At 41.2% G+C, this 24,357-nt stretch overlaps 1 pseudogene; it reads right to left on the reverse strand.

Annotated features, from left to right (window-relative positions):
* Nucleotides 1-343: 343 nt before the first annotated feature.
* The window catches only part of LOC148524518 (RNA-binding protein 7-like), a 28,635-nt pseudogene continuing 4,621 nt past the window's right edge, over nucleotides 344-24,357 (reverse strand).

A 24,357-nucleotide genomic window follows, 5' to 3' on the forward strand; every position in this document is an offset into this window, starting at 1 on the left:
AATATAACTTTTCATAATTTCCTGGAGAATAGGACATGTGCTGTTCTTCTAAAACAGGGTATATTTTTCTCTTTACATTAAGTTTTCTATTAAAAAGTATTTTCTTGCATTGAATAATTAAAAAAAAAAAACCTTGTTTAAAACCCCCACAATGTGAGCCATAAAAAATAAATGTGAGAATATAACCATCTGCCCATAATACTCGAATAATATTTTGCAGCTTTATTCTCTGGTCCTTTAGAGGACACCTAACAGCTCAAGGAAAGGATTTTTTTTTTCGTAAAAGAATAGAAACTTCTGGCCAAACAGAGATCCAGTAAAAAGTAGATGTGACCGTGGCAGATTAGTGGCGAGATGAATGCCACCTTGGCTCTTTTCTCTGGTTTGGACTCCAGCCATCAGTGCCATGATAGTGTTCCTCCTGACCTCCTCTGTAGTATGCGTCTCTGCTACTGTGGTAACTCTCCTTTTGATAAGGGTGAGAGCTATGGCTTCTAGTGGATTGGTCGCTGGAAGAGGAATTATATCTGTGTAGGGGAGAATGTTCGAATCTGTGACTGTACTGTGACTGAGGTGGATAATGTGATGGCGAGTATCTGGGTTGGGCCATCATTGCTGTGAGGAATCCATGAGGGGTTTCCGACCTATAGAAGTTATTCATCATTGTTTGTCTTTGAAGATTGTCCAGAGAAGAGTAAGATCTCTGATAATTTGGAACAGGAGGTGAAAGTTCAGAGTATTTTGTGAACTCCCCATTGCCATCATGTCTGCGGTCATGTGTTGATGGACTGTTTCCAGTAAAACTGCCATTTCCTTGTGGTGAGTAGGCTGTGCTATATGCTTCTGCGGAGCCATGGCTGCTTCCTGATCTGAATTTTCAGCGGCCTCCCAAAAAGTTTGATTCTATTTAACAAACTCATTCCATAGGGAACAGACTCCTCATGTTTGAAATGGACAAAAGCAAATTGTTTCTACTTTCCATCCTTGTCCTTTAGAATTTTAACAATAATTGCAGGACCAGCCTGCAGAAACAGCTCAAACAGGATCTCCTTGGTGGGCCTGGTATCTAAGTTCCCCACGAACAGCGTCCTATCAGCTTCGGCGGCGTCCAGCAGCAGTCGATGGGTGATGCGATAGGTCACCACACAGCGCCTTTTGGTGCCTAGTTTTTCAAACTGCCGATCTGTCTGCCACTGCAGTGCCACTCTTAGATGGGCCACATATTTTTGCCGCCCACTTGTGTCGCTTAGCATAGTCATCCAGCTACCTCGGTGCAACCTTTTGGCCTAAAAACAATATTGTGAGGTGTGGGGTGTTCAGAATAGACTGGAAATGAGTGGAAATGAATGCTACTGAGGTTAATAATAGCATAGGAACAAAACAAAGAAACAAATTCTGTGATTTTAGCTGTTTTTATGCTTTTTTCCAAAAAAATACACATCCAAAACACAAAACCCGTAAGGATGGTTTTGGCAGAACCAATCCAGATCCAAACACTAAGAAAGATCCAGATCCAAAATCAAAACACAAAACATGAAAAGTGGCCGGTGCACACCCCTAGTATATACAGTACTCCCAACTGTAGGCACCAGATCTGTGGGTACATTAGCAACCAACATGTTTTTACTCTACTGCTGCATTTAATCATGCCTATGTATTGTAATTTTTAATCATTCGGGGGAGTGGGATAACTTGAGCACCCTATAATTATTTAAAAAGTTTAGCTCCCATGCTCCTTACAAAAAGCTCTGCAGAAAGTGCCTTACACAGTTTACAGTTGCTCTAGTGGTGACCAGTCCAGTATATGAAAGCCTCATTAGTGACCAGCAAAGTGTTTGCTGGCTATAGAGCCCAGCATGCTATATACTGTAGTGGTGTCAGTATTGTCCAGAGCATGAGCAGTAATCATCTCTTGAAAAAAGAGTTTCAAAGGGAACATGTCATTCAACACTCCACATAGGATATATGGCACTATCCCAGCAATACAGTCTTGCATTTTTTACGTTTTCATTTCCATGCAAACATTCTACATTATGTTCGGAATTTCAATTTCATGGAATTTATAATCTACAAGTAAAGCTGGGAAAATGTGGGGTAGGTCTGGGAACATTTAACAATAAGCAGTGACAACCCCTTTTGCCTCGTGTTTTGGATTTAAATTTGGCTTTGCCAAAACCGCCCTTTCTGTGTTTTGGTTTTGGATCTGTATTTTTTTTCAATATACAAAAACTGCTAAACTCACATAATTTGTTTTTTTTTTGTTCCTACAGTATTATTAACCTCAATAACATTAATTTCCACTCGTTTCCAGTCAATATTGACCACCACACAGATCACAATATTGTTTTCATGTGGTTTAGGCCCAAAATTTGCACCAAGCTGACTAAGTTAAGTGGCAGTAGTGGGCAGCACAAACACGTGGCAGTTCAACTTCCAACATGGCACATAAGGAAACATATGTTTTCATTAATCAAGAGGCCTGAGGGAGTTGGAGTATGTATGTAGTTGAAGGCAGGGACAGGAAGGGTTGATTGGTAGTAAATTTTATTCCATTTTTTGATTCTGAAGCAAATTTATGAGGGAGGAGAGGAGAGCATGGGTGAACAATATGTCCCATGTTTTGCCCACAAATTCAACTTGGTGCTTCAGAATATTTTTTTTTATTTAAAGGGGCATGGAGGAGATGCTGTCTGTGGCCATAAACATTTCTGGACATTTTTGGCATTCAGCAACTGCATGTCAAATATTGCAGCAGCAGTGGCAGTTCAACTTTCAACATGACACATCAGGAAACAAATATTTTTATTATTCAAGAGGCCTGAAGGAGTTGCAGTAGATATGCAGTTGAAGGCAGGGGAATGAAGATTTGATTAGTAGTAAATTGAATTTATTTTTTGATTTGGAAGCAAATTTATGAGGGAGAAGAGGAGGGAAGGCATTTACAAAAAATATTTAAATCATTCACATCAGTCCTTGCCCCCAGAAGAATCATTGAGCGTTATCCCTGCTGCTGTTGCTGGGAGAGGATATTAATCCCAGAAGGGGTCCAGGGAGACTACTAGTAGTACTTTAAAAAACAATTGACTGTTAAACAATCCTTTGCAAGGGGCAGCAAGTATGACAGCACTCACCCAGTTGCATAGCGGATCACTGACACCATAACATCTATGCTGGTATTAGATGCGTATCTAATATTCACCAATAATGCAGTGGGTTTTGGACAGTTAATTGAGGTCCTGTGTCCCCACTACCAAATCCCATCAAGATTCCACTTCACTAGAAAAGCAATTCCCAAGCTGTACAGGGACATTAAAAAGCATAATTAATAGCCTCCAAAATGCTGTTGTACCCACTTTCCACTTAACCACAGATATGTGGACAAGCTGAAAAGAGTAAAGGCAAGATTTAAGATATAAGGTTTAAGTCATACATTGTGTCTTTCATCCCAATGGACACAGATCTGTAGATGAGGGGCAAAGAGCTGTTGATAAGCAAACTGTCAGCTGAAGTGGCACAAGATGCAGCAATGGTCTCTCCATCAGTGTCTCCAGCAAGTGCATCTGCCAAGAAAAAACTTTCCCAAAAGACCCACTGGTGATGCAGATGAGTAAACACAAAACACAAAAACTTTTTGGATGGATGTGCTGCAGATGACATAACAGGGAGGAGATTCCTAGATGGTTAAGGTTCCTACCTCTACTTACTCTGGCTTTACAAAGGGTTCAGATGACTTGACAATTGTTGTCTGGATTTGGGTAGAAATAATTCCACACATAAGAAGTGGATTTTTTAATCTTTTTTTTGTCTGGCATGACAATTGGCTTTTCCATATCATGGGCAATAACTGTTTCTTCCACTGGTGCCTGATTTACACAAACAAAGTCCTCATCAACAACATCCTTATTAGCGTCAGCTACACAAATAACCTGCTCATCCTAGTGCACTTCAAGCATCCTTGATTTCTATGTCAGCATGTTCACTTGTGCTTACATCATCATATGAGGCAGAACCACCAGTGATAAATAAAGGCCAAGGCCTTAGCCTTTCCTTGCCACTTCATGTGGTGAAAGGCATATTGCCAATTTTATGTCTTTCTGCAGCTAACTTTCCCTTTGATGTTTCTTTCTTTACCACTGTAAAAGATTGGTTCTTGATTTTAGATGCACTGATTTAAACCCTGTATGCCTTTGGGAAACAGCTTTAGTAGATGATGTAGATGGCCTAGTATCATCATGACTGGTGGCACTGGCAGTATGTGGTTCCTCCTCTCCTCTCTACTGATCATTCTCCATATCAACAAACATGAATGAAGTGGGGTACAGCACACACATACATTTGTACCAATTTTAAATATTACACTGCGGTATCAATTACCTAGTGTCACAAGAATTTTTATGAATAAGAAAAGAATAACACACTGCGCTACCCCTTAGTGTCACAAGATTATTTATGAATAAGAATAACACACTGCATTACCACTTACAGTGTCACTAGATTATTTATGAATAAGAAAAGAATAACACACTGCACTGCCACTTAGTGTCACAAGATTGTTTTGTGAATAAGAAAATAACACACTGCACTAACACAGTGTCACAAGATTTTTTATGAATAAGAAAAGAATGACACACTGTGCTGCCACTTACAGTGATGTCATTATGTTTTATATATAACGCATTTTATTTTGCACTTTGTCGTGGTCTAGTAGTCAGCGAGTACACTAATCATTTATTCACGATTGAGGAAAGAAGTGAAAAGTTGAATATTAGACTGCGCTACAGTGTCACAAGATTTTTTAGGAGTAAAATACTGCGCTACCACTAACAGTGTCAAAATATTTTTTTATGAATAAGAATAACAAACTGCACTATGACTTATAGTGTCACAATACCTGGACAATAAACTGCGGACTGGCTGGCAGTGTCACCAACCAATATTACCGCAGCTAAGTTGCTAATTCACACACACAAAGAAAAAAACACTTTTATTTTTGTTTACATTGGGGAAGAGCACCCCTGAATGAGGCAGCAGCCCCTTGATGAATACTAGAGATGAGCGGGTTCCGAACCCACCCGAATTTAGCATATCCGAGTCGGATCCATGCAGGCTCGGAGGTTCCCGCCTTACTCGTTTCTCAAAACCGAGGCAAAACCATAGAGACGGAAATCTTGCGGTTCGCGAGCTTTCGTCTCAATGATCAATGTAGTATATAGGGACCACGCGACAGATGCCATTTCACTCCGGCTGTGGAGACTGAACAGGGAGGGTGGGTAGTGTAGGGCTGGGAGAGGTGCTGGTGCTATCTGATGTGTCCTGGGCTGGTGCTGATCCATTCTGGTCTCTGGTCACTGTGCTGTCACTGTCATTATGCTGTCTGCTGATCCATTCTGGTCACGGTGCTGTCACTATCACTGTGCTGTCTGTGCTGATCCATTCTGGTCTCTGGTCACGGTGATGTCACTGTGCTGTCTGGTGATCCATCTGGGCTGTCTGCTGTGTCCTGGGCTTGTGCTGTGTCCATCTCTGGTCCCAAGTTCAGGACTCCAAAAAAAAAAAAAAGTAAAAAAAAAAAAAAATCAAAGTTTCTTTTATGTTTTATATTTTTCTGTGTGTGCAAGCGCCGTTAACAGGCTTAACCACAGTAGCGCACAAGAACCAGCCAGCAACGCGCGTTGCAACCTTGTGCTGCCTGACTACAGTCGCTCTTAAAAAAAAAACCAATAAAAGTGTCATATTGTTTTCTTGTTTGTGTGGGTGGGTTTTCGCCTTAACCGCAGTGGTGCACAAGATCCAGCCAGTAACGCACGTTGCAACCTTGTGCTGCCTGACTCCAGTCATTCTAAAAAAAAAAACAATAATAGTGTCAGATTTTTTTCTTGTTTGTGTGGTGGGTTTTCGCCATAACCGCAGTAGTGCACAAGATCCAGCCAGTAACGCACGTTGCAACCTTGTGCTGCCCGACTACAGTCATTCTAAAAAAAAAAAAAAACACAATAAAAGTGTCATATTTTTTCTTGTTTGTGTGGGTGGGTTTTCGCCATAAAAGCAGCAGTGCACAAGTTCCAGCCAGCAACGCACGTTGCAACCTTGTGCTGCCCGACTCCAGTCATTCTTAAAAAAAAAAACAATAATAGTGTCATATTTTTTTCTTGTTTGTGTGGGTGGGTTTTCGCCATAACCGCAGTAGTGCACAAGATCCAGCAAGTAACGCAAGTTGCAACCTTGTGCTGCCCGACTACAGTCGTAATCAATTGTTACTCTGGGGCCAAGTTCTTCTGGAGCTGACAAAATATATAAATCATCATTTTCATTTTTTCTAATATTATTGTGTGTGCGCACGACTGCACGTGTGTGAATTTTGTAACTGCACCTTGGCTACACTATTGGTGATTGTGACACTGCTTGTAGACTGCAGAAAAATATGGAGGGCTGTCACATGACAGGAGAGCAAGGCCAAGAACCACATGTTTTAGCTGCCACCAGCAGTGCAAGGCCGTCAACTTCCTCGACCTCTAGGAAGGCCCATGCCCCAGGGCTTAAGTCACGACACCGATATGGTAAAGCAGGTTTTACTGAAATTAAGCAAAAAAATATGAAAGGATATTTGACTTTAGATAAACAAAAAATTGGCAATATGCCATTCACTACACGAAGTGGCAAGGAAAGGATAAGGCCTTGGCCTTCTAACTTTATGAAGAAGACTGCTGATTCTGATAGCCCTTCTGCTTATAGTAGTGGTGGTGGTCCAATTAAAAATGTGAAAGTTGTTAAGACAGCTCTGGAAAAACCAACTGTGTGCCCTGAGAAATCGAAATCACAAATCCCCGAGGAGAGTGCAAGTGTGTCCGCAGTTGCCATGTGTAGTGTACTGGTGGATCCTCCAAGTTCCAACATTTGTGTGCCCTCTGTAAATGTGAGGAAGGGCAGTCAACATCTTGCACACGTAGTCATTGAGGATGTTTCTGTGGAATTGCACATGGAGGAGGAGGATATTTTGGTGGATGAAGGCGCTAAGGATGATGAGGATGTTGATGATGAAGATGTTGGTGTTGGTGATGAGGATGTTGATGCTGAGGATGTCCTTTGTGTAAGTAAGGCAACAGCTGTTGCCCATGGTTTGAAAAAGCCAAAGCCCATTGTTGTCATGCCGGGACAAAAGACAAAAAAATCTACTTCTCACGTGTGGAATTATTTCCATCCTGATCTGGACAACAGTTGTCAAGCCATATGTGCCCATTGCCATGCAAGAGTGAGTAGAGGGAGGGTCCTAAACCACCTAGGAACCTCCTTCTTATTACTTCACTTGGAGCGCATTCATCAAATATCAAAGTGTACGTTGCCAAGTTCCAAAACTCAAAACGTAACAAGTCCAGTGTCATCTACCTGCTCCCTCTCTGTGAGATCCAAGCGCCTTCGATCTACAACACCAACACCTGCATCATCAACATCCTCATTCATCATCGGGAGTAGTCCTGCTGCATCCAATGTTGGTATTCCAAGCATGATTGACTCTTCTCCTATCCGTGATTCCTCAGAAGGATCCTTGATGACTACGCCTGTTGCTGCTGTCAGTGGATCTTCATCCCAGAAGGGGAGAAGGTGGAAGACTACTTGTAACGTATTCTCCAAAAAGCAATTAACTGTTAAACAATCGTTTGCAAGGGCAAACAAGTATGACAGCAATCACACAGTTGCACAGCAGATTACTGACGCCATAACAGCTATGCTGGTATTAGATGTGCATCCAGTATCCGCCATTACTGCAGTGGGTTTTCAAAAGTTAATTCAGGTCCTCTGTCCTTGCTACCAGATCCATTCTAGATTCCACTTCGCCAGAAGAGCAATTCTAAATCTGTACAAGGACATTAAAAAAAACCTTATTAATGTCCTCAGAAATGCCGTTGTACCCACTGTCCACTTGACCACTGATATGTGGACAAGTGGGACAGGGCAAACTAAGGATTACATGACTGTGACAGCCCACTGGGTAGGTGTATTGCCTATAACAGCAACAGCAGCAACAGCAAAATCTCCCAAAGGACAGCTGAAACAGAGGCAGGCTACTCTTTGTATAACTGGTTTCACTAAGAGGCATACCACTGAGAACCTCTTAGAAAAACTCAGGGAAGTCATTGCTAAGTGGCTTGCCCCACTTGGACTCAAGGGATTTGTGATGTCGGACAATGCCACCAATATTGTGAGAGCATTACATCTGGGCGAATTCCAAAACGTCCCATGTTTTGCTCACACAATCAATTTGGTGATGCAACATTTTTTTAAAAATGACAGGGGCGTACAGGAGATGCTCTCAGTGGCACATAAAATATCCGGACATTTTAGACATTCAGCTACCGCTTGTCGAAGATTGCATGACCAGCAGGTACAGTCAAATTTGCCCTTCCATCAGCTGAAGCAAGAGGTAGTAACTCGGTGGAATTCTACCCTCTATATGCTTCAGTGGATGGAGGAACAGCAAAAGGCCATCCAGGCCTATACAGCGGACTATGACATAGGCCGTGGAGGGGGAATGCACCTTACTCAAGCGCAGTGGAGAATAATTTCCGTGTTATGAACTTGCCACACGTGAAGTTAATTCAGACACTGCCAGCTTGAGTCAGGTCATTCCCCTCATCAGACCTTTGCAAAAACAGCTGGAGAAACTGAAGGAGGAGCTGAAATGGAGCGATTGCGCAAAGTATGTCGGACTGGTGGATCAAGCCCTTGATTCACCTCACCAGGATCCAAGAGTCGTCAATCTATTGAAATCTCAAAAATATATTTTGGCCACCATTCTGGATCCTAGGTTTAAGTCCTACCTTTTGAGTTTTTTTCCAAAAGACCAAAATCTAAAACTATGCAAAGAGCTGTTGGTCAAAAAATTGTCAGCTGCAGCCACATGTGGAACGCCTTCATCTCCTCCTTCAGTTTCAACAGCTGCCAGGAAAAAACAAAATTTTCCTTACAGAATGCCTGCTGGTTATGCAGATCAGTCACCAAAAAATGACATCTGGTCAGGCCTGAGAGAACCGCCTACTAGTGACATGTCTTCTAACGTGACTATGTGTGATACGGTCTCCATTCACAGAATGGTGGAGGACTAATTCAGAGATAACATCCTAATAGACATGTCAGACAGTCCCTTTCAGTACTGGCAGGAAAAAGAGGCAATTTGGAGTCCCATACACAAACTGGCTTTGCATTACTTAAGTTGCCCACCCTCCAGTGTGTACTCCGAAAGAGGTTTCAGTGCAGCTGGCAACCTTGTCAGTGATTGGCATAGGAGGTTACTTCCTCAAAATGTGGAAAAGATGATGTTCATTAAAATGAATTACAAATTCCACGAGGAAGACCTCGACCAACAAACTAAATCGAAAATGACAGAAGCGCCTATGGTGGAATCCAGCGGGGATGAATTAATATTGTGTGAAGAAGAGTATGTACACACTGATGGGGATGATGAGAACTTGTAATGTAAAGCCAGTTTGTGTATGGGATTATTTTCTTTTCCATGTCCAAAGCACATTGGCAGCTTGTTTTATGGGGGTCCAAACAAACCAATCATTTCAGCCACAATTGGCAGTCCTTGTCGCTGAAATGATTGGTTTGTTAAACTGTCCTGTTTCGTATACAACATAAGGGTGGGTGACAGGGTGCAAGGACTATTCCATCTTGCACCTTTTTCCTTTCCATTATGTGCTGTTTGGGGAATTGCTGCCTGACATTTTAAATTAATGTTATGGTTGGTTTAGGAACAAGTGATTTATTTTTAATTTAATTTATGATCAATTTAACAGCCAGGGGCTGCACCCAATGAATTATTTTTAAATTAATTTATGATCAATTTAACAGCCAAGGGCTGTACCCAATGAATTGTTTTTAAATTAATTTATGATCAATTTTACACCTGGCGGCCACTGTCATTAGTATAGCTGTGCAGGGGCGCTGTGCTCCTGTCTGTCGAGGGGCTGTTGCCCAAAATAATAAATAAACATTTTTTGTGTATGTGTGTGTCAGCCACACCTGTCATTGGCATAGCTGTGCAGGGGTGCTGTGCTGCTGTCCTTGTCTGTCAAGGAGCTGCATGAATATTGCAATGAAAACTTTTTTTAAGTTATTGGGTTACAAAAAGTTTTTTTTTTTAATCTTAAACATAGCAGAAATGTTATCCTAGCAGCTTATAAAATTATATGCTCTAAAAAACTAAAGCCTATATTTGTAAAAAAAAAAAAACTAAAGCCTAATTCAGCTAAAAGAGAGACTGACACCACGGCTAAACATAAAAGTCACCTTCTGGATGTGAATTGTCTCATTTGCATGGGGAAAACACAACCCTCAGATGAGATGGATCTCAACCAGTGAACAACATTGAAATCATCATTAAAAAGTCACAATGGAAGACTACAGTGTGGAGAATCTTTCTTCACAGTCAGGAGAGGCCTCAGAGAACATGAAAAAAGATGCTCTAGGAGCTGAACGTCAAGGAATTTCTCCATCATGTTCTGCAGTGTGGAAAGGTTTCATTCACATGTTTTCTTATAAAGCAGTTCAAAGTTACAGCCTTCAAAGTGTCTGGTAATTCCTGGCAAAGTTGGGAGGTGGGTGTTATATATAGCCAAAGATTATTACAAGCAAAGTATTCATCTGTCCGGAATCTGTCTGGGAATTCATGGATTGTATTTGGCCTGAATGCAAGACATCCAGTGATTATGTCACTGTGTTCTGTAGCCCACTTTATTCCTACCTGAATCGCAAACTGAAATACGGAATAGTAAGCACAGACAACATGGAGGTCTTTGTTATTCCACTGCCTGCATGCCAACGAATACCTCCCAGACTACTCCCACTGGGGGGACCAGGTCTTGATAATGACCATCCCCATCTGTTGCTAGGCCTTCTTCTTTCAAACCATCCATGCTGGACTTCCTGTCCAAAAAGGGTAAGCAGGGTACAGGAAGAGGAGCTAGATGTCCCCAATGACATTTTTTTTCTTCTATCATAGATGATGTGGAGAGTTAAGAGCTTCAGATATTGGAAGTACAGGCGCTCCCACCTATTTGGCTTCCCTCCAGAAAAAAGAGCTCTGTTCCTCAGGAAATGTCTATACCTGAGCTGATATGTAGGTAGTCTCTGTCTGTTGGTAAAATAAACACCCTTCAGGAGATGGCAATCTAGAATAACAACAACTAATGTGTCCACTGATAACCAGCCTGATCCCTTAACAGCAACATATCCCATATGGCCAACTCATAACATGACACCCAGTTAAAAAGCCTCCTCTTCCATATGACACTAATTCAGTCGCCATGGTTGATCAATCAGCCATGTGTGGTCCAACCAATTATTGGCCTTCCACATAAAATTCACATATCTAAGAAGTAGTGGACAGTGGGAACAAAGGCAATTTGAAGGCCATTAACTAACTATGTTTTTTTTAATGTCCCTGTACAGATCGGAAAATTCCGTTACAGAACAGAAGGTTTGCATAGGATTATTTAAGTCAAGTGTCTATTTAATTTTGGAAAGCACGCTTCCTGGTCCCCTTCTGGGATGAAAAAAAATCAACTCCCAGCAAGCAGTCATGGCGCTCAAGAAAGACACAATGTAATACTTAAACCTTAGGTCTGAAATGTTGCATTTGCTACTCTGTTCCGCTTGTTCACAATATATCGCATATGGTTACGTGGACAGTGGGAACAATGGCAGTTTGAAGGCCACTAACTAACTCTATTTATTTTTATGTCCCTCTACAGGTTGGGAAATGCCTTTAGAAGATTTGCAAAGCATTATTTAAGTCAACTGTTTATTTATTTTTGGAAAGCACACTTCCTGGTCCCCTTGTGAGCTGTGAGGTGGTCAAAATTGACTGGAAACAAGTGGAAATAAATGTTATTGAGGTTATTAATAATGTAGGAACAAAAAAAGACCCATTTTATGTGATTTTAGCTGTTTTTTTTATTTTTTAAGAAAAAATCCAGATCCAAAACCAAAACCAAAACACGAAAACAAACACAGAGGTGAGGTTTTGGCAAAACCAATACAGATCCAAAACCAGGGTAGATCCAGATCCAAAACCAAAACACGGGGGTCTGTGCACATCTCTAATGAAAACACAAACAGCACCCATTTTTTATGGACAACAAAGCATCCCTGCCGGGTGCAGACAGACCACCTGTAGAGTCACAAATATGTGAACTTTAAACTACGCCAATCGCGGAGACTTTATATAATCCAAAACCCGTGAGAATCCGACAGCGGGAGGATGACGCGTTTTGCCTCATTTTTGGATCCGAGTCAGGAGTTGGACTGGGATCTCGCCTCGGAACACGAAGTTTGGCTGGGTCCGGTTTTTGGAGAACCGGAACTGCTCATCTCTAGATAGAACGTATAGACTGTAGCTCCTCTGGGGCAGGTACTGATGTGAATGACTAAATAATCTCTATAAAGTACCGTGTAATATGTGTGTTCTATATAAATAACTGTTACTAAATAAATAAATGTAGATTGTCATTTTGAACTATTACTAAATAAAACAATGTAGAATGGTAAGTTATTCTCTGTAAAGCACTACGGAATATGTGTGCACTATACAAATAACTGGTAATAAATAAATAAATAAATAATAAATTGTCATTGTGAACTTTTAACCATCACATTTACACATTTTACACCTTTAATGTATAATGATTTTACCAGGCAGAATTTGATGTGAAAATATCCAATGCCTATACTTAGCTTTTGTTGTTTGCACGCTCATTAATCAGCGGCCTTCAGTTTAAACATTAGGCTTTTAACCTTACTTAACCTCTATGGAGCAAAATGATCACCACCTTTCAAACACAAATTAGCAGGGGCTTGCTGTCTTACATATTTACATAAAGACAAAGAGGTCACTTGAGAGGTGCATCTGGATTAGCAAGATACGTGGTCACAGACATCCATGACTATTTTATTGCACCAAGTATCTAACTGGGGTGGCATTTGAAGAGTCTGTCACTTGATGCTCCACATTTTCTGCATCTTAAAAACATAAGACATACAGTACTGTATTTTAAGATGTTTTCTGTAAATACCTGCATCCATAAGAAATCAATTGTCCCATTATGACAAGATCTCTACCAAAAGATTAGTGGATAAGATTTAACAGCATCATAAAACATCTTAAAACATATTGAATCCCAAGGAGGGATAAACAGACCACCCATCTCAAAGGGTGACTATTCGGTTTCCAGAAACGTAATATAATATTCAGGATGACCTTACAGATCCTACTCGTCTGTTCTCACGTGTTCTTCGATATTGGGACTGATTGTGCTCACTTAAGTGACTTGGCATTTACAACAGATAATACTCTACAATCTTTATGAAACAAAACATGAGGCCGGTCTTATAGCAGCCTCTGCATTAATTATTATAGGAACTTGCTTTGCAGACAATTAGTGAAGGACATGCTGACCTTAGATGCTCAATCCCTGTTATAGTGTATAACAAAGGGTGGTACTAAAATCCACGTAAATAATCTGCTATTGGAAAGAAAGAAAACCTTGTGCTTTGATTGAAGATACAAAGAAGATGTGTTTATTCCCCAAAATTCTTAAACACATGAAAGATTCCAGTGTGATATTATCTTGAGATGTTAAGTTTGGTTTGTTTATTTAGTAATTTAATTTACACCCAGCCAATCCTTGTTTTTTCATATGTACTCAAAAATGCCTAAAGATCTGTGTAGCCTTACTTCTTCTGTAAAATTTATAAGAGTCACTAAAAGCAAAATATACTTACCATGGCCGGTTCTAGATATTGTGAACCTCAGGGCGAAAGTTCCCAGTTGTGCTCCCCTATTTTATAAATGGCATTTCTGGCACACGCGCTACCGGAAAGGGGGCGTGACAAAGCGGGGAGGGGGCATGTCCTTCCGGAACACCCCCAATTCATCACACTTTGGGGCATGCCCAGCACTTATAGAGGTGCTAGGTTTCCCCCAAACTCTCCCCTCACATTGAATAATTGCCGTACGCAGTAACGCACCTTCCACAGTATGTCACACACAGTAAGGCCCTCTATAACATAATATGCCACATGCAGTAATGCCCTTTATAACACATAATGCAACACGCAGTAATGCCCTTTATAAAACATTATGCCACACGCAGTAATGCCCTGTATAATACATTATACCACACGCAGTAATGTCCTTTATAATACATTATCCCCAATTCCAATTACACCACTCAGTAGTCCCTTATTCGTGTTATGACATACAGTAGTGCCCTTTATACAATGCCCACAGTAGTAGTGCCTCTTATACAATGCCCACAGCAGTCGTACCCTTTAAACAAAATCCTCGACAGTGGTGCCCCCTATGCAGTGCCCCCAGTTGTGGTGCCCCCTATGCAGTGCCCACAGTAGTGGTGCCCCGTATGCACTGCCCTGTATGCAATACTCCCATTAGTAGTGCCACCATTAGTAGTGCTCCCAGTGGTAATGCCCCCATTGGTTATGCCCCCTATAGTAGTACCCCCAGTGGTAATGCCCCCATTGGTAATGCCCCCTATAGTAGTGCCCAATGAGTAGTTCCCCCAGAAGTAATGCCCCCAGTGGTAGTGCCCCTATAGTAGTTCCCCCAGTGATAGTGCCTCTAAAAAAAATACAGTTTAAAATACAAACACAGTACTTACCTTAAGCCCTGCTCCTGCATCCGCTGCCGACCGGTCTGACCGCTCCTCAGATCTATGGGAGAGACATCATGACATCTCTCCCATAGTGCTCCCTGGGGGAGCTGGAAGCCGTGAGCTCCAGCTTTCGGCTGCCACTGCAGGGAGGGGGCCAGGTGCTCGCTGATAACAAAATGTCAGCAAATTAAGCTTACCTGCTTTTTTTTTTCTTATGGGGACTCAGCAGCGCCCTCTAGGGGCCAGAGCTCCAGGCTACAGCCCAGTTAGCCCGCCCCTAGAACTGTCCCTGATACTTACATAGATCTGAGGATCGTGTCATACACACTTTGTATGATATCACCAATCTCTATAGATAATTATAATTATCACTATTCTATAAGGAACTCAAAACGTAGGTATAACATAGTAAACTATAGCATGTTTCTAAGGATAGCCAACAATTTAGTGCCTCTAAATAATTTCCAAGCTGTAGGCACAAGTAGAGATGAGCGGGTCCGGTTCTCCGAGAACCGGATCCACCTGAACATAGGGGATCCGAGTAGGATCCGAGTCCTGCTTGGGATTTCCTGCGTAACTCAGATTCACGTGGGTTTTGGATTCTATAAAGGTCCCGATCAGAGCCGGATTTAGACCTCCTGGGGCCATAGGCAAGATACCAGTTTGGGGCACCCCTCCCTCAAACAATCCATAGCACTATATGTGAGTTCCTGATTCATGCCCCTTACATAATTTTATTGTTTTTCCTCCTTATATTCAGCTTAATAGAATTAATAACCAGGCAGATGAAATTATGTTTATCATGAAACGTTGAAATTGACACTGATGCGTCTGCCTGGTTATTTATTCTGTTAATTAAGACACCCGGAGTACCGCTGCTGTTTCTATATATATATATATATATATATACTACCGTTCAAAAGTTTGGAGTCACTTAGAAATTTCCTTATTTTTTTAAGAAAAGCACTGTTTTTGTCAATGAAGATAATATTAAATTAATCAGAAATACACTTTATACATTGTTACTGTGGTAAATGACTATACTAGCTGCAAACGTCTGGTTTTTAAATGAATATCTACATAGGTCTATAGAGTCCCATTTCCAGCAACCATCACTCCAGTGTTTTAATGGTACATTGTGTTTGCTAAGCGCGTTAGAAGACTAATGGATAATTAGGAAACCCTTGAAAACCCTTGTGCAATTATGTTAGCCCAGCTGAAAACGGTTTTGCTCGTTAGAGAAGCTATAAAACTGGCCTTCCGTTGAGCTAGTTGAGTATCTCGAGCATCACATTTGTGGGTTTGATTATACTCTCCAAATGGTCAGAAAAAGAGAACTTTCATGTGAAACTCGACAGTCTATTCTTGTTCTTAGAAATGAAGGCTATTCCATGCGAGAAATTGCCAAGAAACTGAACATTTCCTATAACGGTGTGCACTACTCCTTTTATAGAACAGCACAAACAGGCTCGAAAGAAAAGTGGGAGGCCCTGGTGCACAACTGTGCAAGAAAACAAGTATATTAGAGTCTCTAGTTTGAGAAATAGACGCCTCACAAGTCCTCAACTGGCAGCTTCATTAAATGGTACCCGCAAAATGCCAGTGTCAACGTCTACAGTGAAGAGGCGACTCCAGGATGCTGGCCTTCTAGGCAGAGTGGCCAAGAAAAAGCCATATCTGAGACTGGCCAATAAAAGGAAAAGATTAATATGGGCAAAAGAACACAGACATTGGACAGAGGAAGATTGAAATAAAGTGTTATGGACAGACAAATCAAAGTTTGAGGTGTTTGGATCACACAGAAGAACATTTGTGAGACGCAGAACAAGTAAAAAGATTCTGGAAGAGTGCCTGACGCCATCTGTCGTGGATGTAATGTGATGTCTGGGGCTGCTTTGGTGCTGGTAAAGTGGGAAATTTGTGCAAGGTAAAAGGGATTTTGATTAAGGAAGGCTATCACTCCGTTTTGCAATGCCGTGCCATACCCTGTGGACAGCACTTGATTGGAGCCAATTTCCTCCTCCAACAGGACAATGACCCAAAGCACACCTCCAAATTATGCAAGAACTATTTAGGGAAGAAGCAGACAGCTGGTATTCTGTCTGTAATGGAATAGCCAGCGCAGTCACCAGTTCTCAACCACATTGAGCTGTTGTGGGAGCAGCTTGACCGTATGGTACGCAAGAAGTGTCCATCAAGCCAATCCAAAATGTGGGAGGTGCTTTAGGAAGCGTGGGGTGAAATTTCTTCAGATTACCTCAACAAATTAACAGCTAGAATGCCAAAGGTCTGCAATGCTATAATTGATGCAAAAGGAGCATTCTTTGACGAAAGCAAAGTTTGAAGGACAAAATTATTATTTCAAATAAAAATCATTATTTCTAACCTTACCAATGTCTTGACTATATGTTCAATTCATTTCACTATATATAGTGTTCACTCTGGGTCTGGCAGCAGGCAGGGTGCCGGATCTAGAGATAGGGCACTTCTGCATGCGCCGAAGAGGCGTCCTCTTTTGGCAATGCACGGGGGCGTGCCCGGCACTTACAGACATGCCGGGCAGCCCCCAAGCACTGCGCCGCCGTTTTGACCACCCACAGGACACTGCGACCCGCGGGTGGAGACAGAACCCGCAAGCTGTCTCAGCAGGGTGCTGCGCTGGAGGGCAGGGTGCTTTTCTGCCCTTCAGAAATAATGCTAAAACAGCCAAGCAGGAACGCTATATATATATATAAAATCCACAATGTTTTAAATACCCAAGTGTATATATATAGATATAGTGACATTGTAAAAAACTGTGCATATACCCAGTATGTGTCACTAGGTGAAGTCTTGACCTAGCGACACCTACTGGATATATGCACAGTTTTTACAATGTCACTAGATGAGAATATATATGTATATATATATATATATATATATATATAGTCATCCAAGCGCTGCACTCGACGGTCTTGAGAATAAATAGTCCAATCATAAAGTCATTGCTGCAATTGGACTATTTATTCTCAATACCGTCGAGTGCAGCGCTTGGATGACTGTACTAATTATTGCAGCTGGCACCACAGCAGTTGACGATTAAGGGAAGGAGTGTACTGTACCTTTTTGGTGATGATATATATATATATAATCCCATTGAGATACACATTTTCATATCATATGCACTATATATATATATATATATATATATATATATATATATATATATATTTATATATATATATAGAGAGAGAGAGAGAGAGAGAGAGAGAGAGAGAGAGAGACTGAATTAGATCATTGCAGCAGGTCCCTACCTGGCATTGCTGGTTGCAGCGCTGCTGCTGCTTACTGCTGGTGGGCGGAGGTGGGCCTGGAAGGCTGGCTAGCAGAGTGGCTGCTAGGGCGGATGATGGATGGGAGAGACAGGGTGGCGGGCCACGGACAAGGTGACTGGGGGACGGAGCACATTCTCCTTTCCCCAATCGCAGGTGGGCGTGTACACAGTTCCTCCAATAGAGCTCCGTGCAGAGCTCTCTGGGACTGGAGGCGGGACCGCGTGACATCATGACGTCACGCTGTACACGTGCAGTGCTCCTCTGGGAGCACTGTGATCGGTGATCGGTGATTTGTGACTCTGCAGGTGGTCTGTCTGCACTCCGCAGGAGTGCTTTGTTATCCATAAAGGGGTGCTGTGTTTTTCCTCAAGGGGCTGCTGCCTCGTCCAGGGGTGCTCTTCCTCAGTGTAAAAAACAATTTTTGTTCGGTGACACTGCCGGCCAGACTGCATTTTATCATCCACGTATTTGTGACTCTGCAGGTGGTCCGTCCGCACTCCACAGGAGTGCTTTGTTGTCCATAAGGGGTGCTGTGTTGTTCATCAAGGGCTGCTGCCTCATCAGGGGTGCTCTTCCTCAGTGTAAAAAAAATGAAAAGTTAAATAAAATAAAATTAGCATTCCACAAAAATAAAAAATATTATTTTTTTTCAGGTTTTTTTTGTGTGTATGCTAGGTATGCTATTATTGTTCGGTGACACTGCCGGCCAGACCAAAGTTTATCACCCACGTATTGTTACACTATAAGTCGTAGCGCATTGTGTTATTCTTTTCTTATTCTTAAAAAATATTGTGACACTGTAAGTGGTAGCACAGTGTGTTATTCTTTTCTTATTCATAAAAAATATTGTGACACTGTATGTGGTAGCGCAGTAAAAACCAAAGAATACTGCGCTGGTGTGTCCTTGTCTAAACAACATACATATACACAATATTTATAATCATGACATAGATTTATTAAAAGTAATTTGTAGTACAGTACTAATTAAAAAATCCTATATAGCAACTAGTTAGTCTGAGCACCAACAATATACCTGTTATTGCAACTTGGTTCTATTAAAAACACCACAATGGATCTCAGTTTTATAGTTTGAATACCTACACAAATTTTTATAGCAATAAAGAACAATAGTGGATAAGTATCCAGTGGTGACTCAAATTGCAACAATGTCCCATACAAATATAAAAGTAACTATTCACGGATTAGTCGTGTGTATGCCGTGAAAATGTTAATAAAGTCCAGCACTTGATTTAAATCCAGAGAAAAAATTTAGGCTAGGTGTAAACCATGGGTCATACCTCTCAAATGTGATTAGTAAAGGTATATAGTGTCCAATCACACCCAGTCAGAGGTTAATGGGCCAATTTGGAGATGACTGAATTAGTCCCCCGCAATGGTATCCTACCACAGTCACGGAACGTCTTCAGCCCAGATCCCAATATGAGGCAACGCAGCCAGGCAGACCACGGCTCAATCCAGTGCATGTCTGTAGCAGTCCCGCTCTCCCACTCTGTCAGCGGTGCAGAAACAGACAGCGTCACCACAGCCGGGAAGATGTATCAGCCGGATGCCTCCATATTGTAAAACACTGTGTCAGCTGCAATGGCAATCTGCATGTCCAGGTATGGAAAGCAGCCTCCAATCTCCGTAGTAGGAGGGATGTCCTGGAACCGGAGTAAATCTTGATATCTTTATATATCAAGGTGCTGGTTAGTAAGGGCAAAGGAGAGTAACAGCAATGCGTTTTGGCAATGGCCTTTATCAAACTGGATAACTCCTGGTATCCTGGATCCGGTTTAAATAGGAAGGTCACTTCTTTCATTGGTTAATTAGAATTATCTTCTTCACAATATCTAGATCCTAATATATCCCATTAGAATTGGGTTTTCTGCATCTATAATCAAATTAATACATTCAAATAATAATCTTTATCAACTATAGTGTGCTCATATACTTATATATAAAAGAACATTTAAAATCCATACATATTTATTCGATTAATTGAAGTTTTGACAAAAAATATAGATGACGGAGGATTAGAAATAAACTAAATAATAAATTAAGTGAATGTTAATACATCAATTATTACATGAATAAATAGAACCTAGCTATACCAATAAGGTAGAAAATTAATAGTTATATGCACATTAATATAAAAATTATGCATAAAAATAATTATAATCAATATAGACAATACTGCATAAAAATGTTAGGAATATTAATAAACTCACTGATGAATACCTTCAACTAAATTCAAATAAATTGGATTCCAGGTATCTTGATATAAATAAATAACTAAATAAATAAATTAAATACATTGAGTCTAGTTGATTGATTGGAGAACTGCTATTAATGAATATAGAAACACCTACAAGGAAGAAAGAGGGAGAAAATATCCAAGGAAGAAAGAGGGAGAAAATATCTAAAAACTGAAAAAAATTATCAAATATGTAAAAAAGAGATACTGGGAGGGGTACTGTCCACTCCATTGACCAGTCAGTACATATGGAATGGTGAGGTCCCCACACAGTCACATTATCATTCTAAACTCCAAGGCTTCATTAAGTCCATCTGGTACTAAAGTCTGTAACTTAAAAATCCACTTGGATTCAGCATGGCATAGGTAGCGCAGTGTCTTATTCTTAAATAATATTGTGACACTGTAAGTGGTAGCGCAATGTGTTATTCTTTTCTTATTCATAAAAAATATTGTGACACTGTAGGTCATTGATACTGCAGTAGTGCAGTGTATTCACAAAAAATATTGCAACACTGTTAATGGAAATGCAGTGTAATATTCAACATGTATTGTGACATTGCAAGTGGTAGGGAAGTGTTTAATAAATTTAAAATATTGTGACACTGTGGGTTATTGATACCGCATTGTCATTTTTAAAATTGGTTCAAATTGACGTGTGTGCTGTACCCCACTTCATTCGTGCTTGTTGATATGGGGAACAATCACTTAAGAGGAGAGAAGGAACCATATACTAGTGATGGAGCTGCTGCCAGTGCCACAAGTCATGATGATACTAGTCCATCTACATAATCTACTAAAGCCGATGCCCAACGTCATAAGTCAGGGCATCTAAAATCAAAGAACCAATCTTTTACAGTGGTAACGAAAAAAAATCAAAGGGAAAGTTAGCTGCAGAAAGACATAAAATTGGCAATATGCCTTTCACCACATGAAGTGGCAAGGAAAGGCTAAGGCCTTATCCTTTATTTATGACTGGTGGTACTGCCTCTTATGATAATGTAAGCCTTTCTCCCTATAGATGTTTCAAAAACATGTAAATCGTTAAGGCAGAGGAACCAAATGTGCGCTCAGAAATGTCACAATTCTCTGAGGAAAGTCTAAGTGTGTTGGTGGGTGCCATGTGTAAGCCTGACCTTTCCAATACTGTACTCGAAGAGCAGCCTACTTCCACCACTTGTGCATCCTCTGCAAATGTGGAGATGAGCAGCACAAGTCAACACGCTGACATAGAAATTGAGGATGCTTCTGTGGAAGTGCACCAGGATTAGGAGGATATTTGTGTAGCTGATGCTTATAAGGATGTTGATGATGAGGATGTTGTTTGTGTAAAACAGGCACCAGTGGAAACAGTTGATGTCCATGATAATGAAAAGACCATGGTCATGCCTAGGTATACAACAAAAAAAATCCACTTCTTATGTGTGGAATAATTTCTACCCAAATCCGGAAAACAAATGCCAAGCCATCTGTACCTGTTATGCCAGAGAAAGTATAGGTAGGGACCCTAACCATCTAAGAACTTCCACCCTGTTACGTCATCTACAGCGCATCCATCAAAAGTGTTTGCAAATTTCCGATACTTTGACTAAAAAAGTAACAACCAGTAAAGTGTCAGCTAGCTCCCTTCTCTCTGCTAGATCCAAGCACCTGGCATCTTCACCACCAACACCTTCATCAACAATATCCTTAATCATGACCAGATGTAGTCCTGCATCCAATTTGATAAGGCTAACTCAGTCCTCCCCTATCCTGGATTCCTCAGAAGAATACTTGAGTGCTATGCCTGCTGTTGCTGCTGGGAGTGGATCTTCATCCCAGAAGACCAGGAAGACTACTAGTAGTAGTAGTTCTAAAAAACAATTGACTGTTAAACAATCCTTTGCAAGGGGGAGCAAGTATGACAGCAATCACCCAGTTGCACAGCGGATCACCGATGTCATAACATCTTTCTTGGTATTAGATGTGCGTCCAATATCCACCATTTAGTGCAGCAGGTTTTAGACAGTTAATTGAGGTCCTCTGTCCCCGCTACCAAATCACATCTAGGCTCCACTTCACTAGAAAAGCAATTCCCAGCCTGTACAGGGACATTAAGAAAAAACTTAATTAGTGTCCTCCAAAATGCCATTGTACCCACTGTCCAATTAACCACAGATATGTGGACAAGTGGAACAGGGCAAATGCAAGATTACATGACTGTAACAGCCCACTGGGTGGGTGTATTGCCTTTAGTGCCACCAACAGCAGCATCTAAGAAAAAAGCAGCATATTCAGAGGCAGCTACTCTGTGTATCACTGGTTTCACTAAGAGGCATACTGCTGACAACCTTAGAAAAACTCAGGGAAGTCATTGCAAAATGGCATACCCGCTTGGATGCTCCTCTGGAATTGTGATTTCTGACAATGCCACCAATATTTTGAGAGCATTACAGCTGGGTGAATTCCAACATGTCCCATGTTTTGCTCACAATATTAACTTGGTGGTGCAAAATAAAAAAAAAATTACAGGGCCGTGCAGGAAATGATGTCCGTGGTCCCAAAAATTTATGTGCATTTTCGCCATTCAGCAGGTGCATGTAGCAGATTGCAGCACCTGCAAGAAAAGTTGAATTTGCCCTTTCACCAGCTGAAGCAAGAGGTACTTATGAGATGGAACTCCACCCTTTATATGCTTGAGCGAATGGAGGAAAAAGCCATCCAAAGCTACACAATGAAGTATGTCATAGGAAGAGGAGGGGGACTGTACCTTACTCAAGCTCAGTGGGAAACTTTCCATGTTGTGCAGAGTGCTTAAACCCTTCGAAGTAGTCACCTGTGAAGTGAGTTCAGACACTACCAGCTTGAGTCATGTAATTCCCCTCTGTAGACTGTTGGAAAAGCAGCTTGAAAAATTGAAGAAGGAGCTTAAATGAAATGATTCCGCTAAGTATGTCGGACTTGTAGATCAAGTCCTTTATTCGCTTTTTTCGGATCCAAGAGTTGTCAGGAACTTCCAGTTGGGGCAATGCATTTTGGCGACCATGCTGGATCCTAGGTTTAAGTCATACTTTGTGTCTTTCTTCCCAATGGACACAGATCTGAAGAGATGCAAGGAGCTGTTGGTAAGCATATTGTCAGCTCAAGCGGCACGTGATGCAGCAATGGCTCCTCCTTCAATTTCTCCAGCAAGTGTGGCTGCCAGGAATAAACAAAACTTTCCCAAATAAAGACCCACTGGTAATGCAGATGAGTAAACACAACCAAGTTTTGACATCTGATCGGGTCTAAAATAATTGCCTACAATTAATGAGACCTCTACTGTGACTCCATCTGATACGGTCACCATTTGAAGAATGGTTGCTGACTATTTTAATGATAGTGTCCAAATAGGCATGTCAGACAGTTCGTTTCACTACTGGCAGGAAAAAAGGCAGTTTGGAGGCCCTTGCATAAACTGGCTTTGCTTTACTTGAGCTGCCCACCCTCCAGTGTGTACTCAGCAATTGGCATAGGAGGCTATTTCCTCAAAATATGGAAAAGATGATGTTCATCAAAATGAACTAGGAATTTCACAAGGAAAACCTTTACCGCCAATTACATCCAAAAATTACAGAGGCACCTGAGGCTTTAATGGTGGATTCCAGTGGGGACAAATTAATATTGTGTGAAGATGATTTACACACTGATGGGGGTTAGGAATCGGATGATGATGGCGACAACATCTTGCCTCTGTAAAGCCAGTTTGTGCATGGAGAGATCATTTCCAGCATTGTCAGCTGTCCGTTGTTAGCTTGTTTTGTGGGGGCCCAAACAAACCAATTGCTTCAGCCACAATTGTCAGTCCCTATCTCTGAAGTGATTGGTTTGTTAAACTGTGCATGTCCTATATACAACATAAGAGTGGGTGGAAGGGCCCAAGGACAATTCCATCTTGCACCTCTTTCCTTTGAGTTATGTGCTGTCTGGCGCATTGCTGCCTGACATTTTTAATTTTATAGAAAATGCCATCCTGTCTGCCACTGCTGTGTTGCAAAAGTTTAATACATTTCCTATATTTTTTTAAACTGCCGTGCTTTTGTGCCGCTGCTCTGACGCTTACTTTTATTTTATAGTATCATACTGTATTTATTTCAAC

This window comes from Taudactylus pleione, unplaced genomic scaffold (assembly GCF_031769625.1).
Source record: "Taudactylus pleione unplaced genomic scaffold, aTauple2 ptg000117l, whole genome shotgun sequence".
Taxonomy (NCBI): Eukaryota; Metazoa; Chordata; class Amphibia; order Anura; family Myobatrachidae; genus Taudactylus; species Taudactylus pleione.